Source organism: Anopheles gambiae (genome assembly GCF_943734735.2).
Source record: "Anopheles gambiae chromosome X unlocalized genomic scaffold, idAnoGambNW_F1_1 X_unloc_2, whole genome shotgun sequence".
Lineage (NCBI taxonomy): Eukaryota > Metazoa > Arthropoda > Insecta > Diptera > Culicidae > Anopheles > Anopheles gambiae.
This window is the reverse complement of record NW_026902626.1, coordinates 54330-57500: the sequence shown is the minus strand read 5'-3', so window position 1 is coordinate 57500 and position 3171 is coordinate 54330.

Sequence of the window (3171 nt, the reverse complement as noted above, 5' to 3'; positions counted from 1 at the left end):
GGTCGATGTGTCGTCGTGTACGAGATGACCTACTTACCCGTCAGTTGTCCAAGTTGTATCATGTGTTGACTTAGTTGACGTGTCATGTGCATGGATGATTGGCGTACGGGTCATGTATGGTGCACTTGCTTCAGTTGAAGGGATGTACTAGTACAGTTATATTAATTGTTTATTTCACGATCTGGTCTTTTGGCTGGATCGCGAAAAAAACGCTAAGTCCCAAATCTTGAACTCGAGAGGAGAGCGCTGATGACAACCTTTTGGACTGGAGCTCCCTAGAATTCGGCTTTTTCCTTCTCTAAAGGGATGCACTGTTGTATGAATTGTTTATTCACGATCTGGTCGTTGGATTGGATCGTGAAAAAAAAACGCAAAGTCCCAGATCCTGAACTCGACAGGAAAGCGCTGATGGCAAACATTTTGACTGGAAGTCCCTAGAAAACGGCTTTTTCCTTATTGGCATTATGTGGCACGTTTATTGTGGCTAGAACATTAATTATCCCCCAAATGGCACCAACGCTTGGCGAAAGTCTCGAAATACTCCTATCCCGACGCACCAGCAACCGCAACACGATGCAAAATAAATTGCACGAGCTCCTGATACTTGTACCATGCACGGTACACGGTACCAAATTATACCCCTGAAAGTGTGCAATTTGGTGCTATAGTAGGAAATTTGGTTGGGCAAGCCTAGCTACGCGTGTCGCTACGCGTGTTGCATGGTGGTCGATCAGAGGTATGCAAAAGCACCTATCTAGGGGAATTACTTTACGTTCTAGTAGCAAGTTCGATTTTTCGGTCCAGCACGGCAGTAATCCTGCATGCATACACTCCATGTACCAAAAATGTATCAACCTAGGCGTTGCTCAGTAGCTTTTGGCGGCACATGTAAAAAGTATTCGAGTTCAGATTCTTGGAACTTTGCGTATTGTTCAAAACTAATAACGAAAACTAAATTATAAATGGGTAAAAGGCTAGGCGTTTCTCAGTAGCTTTTTTGCGCCACGTGGCAAAAGTATTCGAGTTCAGATTTCTGGGACTTAGCGTATTTTTCAAAATTGATTATGCAAATTGAAGTACAAATGGGGCATTAGCTAGGCGTTGCCCAGTAGCTTTTGGCGCCACATGGAGGAAGTAGTCGAGTTCAAATTTCTGGGACGTAGCGTAGTTTTCAATCATAATAAACCGAATCAAACATAAAAATCATGAAACTTACACCACGTCCCTAGGTTATGCACAAAACGTAACGATAAAGTGCCGGCCAGGTTAGAGGTGCACCAAAATTGTGTACCGATTAGGAAAAGTACTCTATGTTCCTATGACTTGGGTGAAAAGTGTTGATTAACTGCTGGTTAGGATAGACAGTTGCTTATCGTACACATCGCAAACGAACACCCCTTAGTGAGCAGTAGCAGAAGTCGATGGAACAAAGCGAATGCATTACAAACTGATCAAGTAAAATAAGGAACGCTACGTACTAGGACTTCTTTCCAAGAATGGTGTCCGCGACGGGAGGGCAAGCGTCCTTCCCAGGTTTCCCTAGTAAACCTTGTATGGTAAACATACCCAAGCGTGTCCGTAAGCACGCAACGATAGTCACGAACGAGCACATACCTAGGGAAAGTACTCTACGTACTAGGACTTCTGTCCAAGAATGGTGTCCGCGACGGTCGGGCACTGTGACGCAATTACCAAATCCTAGAATCGTACAAGCAGTGTGTACAAACATAAACATTAACGCGTTCGCTCGGGCTGCGCCGTCCGTGTTGAACACAAATGTGGGTGATTATATGAGTGGATAGACAAAAACATGCGTGGCGAAGACAGTTTTCTGCACGATGTGCACATAGCTCATTTCGTCGTCCCGGGCTAATGGAAAAACACAAAAATATCGAGTATCTTTCTAGGTTTCTGTTATAAAAGGACAGGCCAAAAGGTGACCGGTTGAGATAAGCATTTTAAGCATACAAGCACTTTAATGCAACTTTTGATACAAAAACTAGGTACGTACACGTAGATTGTATCAACATGGACATCCATGATCGGGTACGCCCGGGCTGCGCCCTCCATGTTGTACTTTCCCTGATTGGTACACAATTTTGGTGCAAGTGTACCAACATGGACATCTATGAACGCGTACGCTCGAGATGCACCCTTCGTCTTGTACTTTCCCTGATCGGTACACAGTTTTGGTGCACGGCTATCCCGACCGGCAACTTGTACCTTTATCGACATCCATGAACACAAAGTGCGCGGAACAAAAATTGCTCGGTCAGACCTACAAAGTGTTATATATCTCGAATACTAAACGTCGCAGATGGGTGTCGTAGAACAATTTTAAATTCGTCTAATGATTCTACATCCGATTCTGGATAGTGGTTTTTCGACCACTTTTCAACATTTTGTGACACCCCGAACCTAGGGGCAGCTCCCTAGCTTTTTTCAAAAATGTGCACCGAACGGGCCAGAGAGCTCGAGTAGTCGAAAATTTTTTTTTTGCTAAAACCCCTCAAAACGTGTCAGGAACGCACCCTAGATGATGAAAAGTGCAACCAGAATGTCAATCGACAACATGCCCGGGGGTACAAATTTGCTATACGCGTCCCTAGGTAGGGTACTTTTTCATACAAACATCAACGTGTACGGTGCACAAAGTGCGCGGAACAAAAATTGCTCGGTCAGACCTACAAAGTGCTATATCTCGAATACTAAACGTCGCAGATGGGTGTCGTAGAACAATTTTAAGTTCGTCTAACGATTCTACATCCGATTCTGGATAGTGGTTTTTCGACCACTTTTCAACATTTTGTGACACCCCGAACCTAGGGGCAGCTCCCTAGCTTTTTTCAAAAATGTGCACCGAACGGGCCAGAGAGCTCGAGTAGTCGAAAATTTTTTTTTTTGCTAAAACCCCTCAAAACGTGTCAGGAACGCACCCTAGATGATGAAAAGTGCAACCAGAATGTCAATCGACAACATGCCCGGGGGTACAAATTTGCTCTACGCGTCCCTAGGTAGGGTACTTTTTCATACAAACATCAACGTGTACGGTGCACAAAGTGCGCGGAACAAAAATTGCTCGGTCAGACCTACAAAGTGCTATATCTCGAATACTAAACGTCGCAGATGGGTGTCGTAGAACAATTTTAAGTTCGTCTAACGATTCTACAT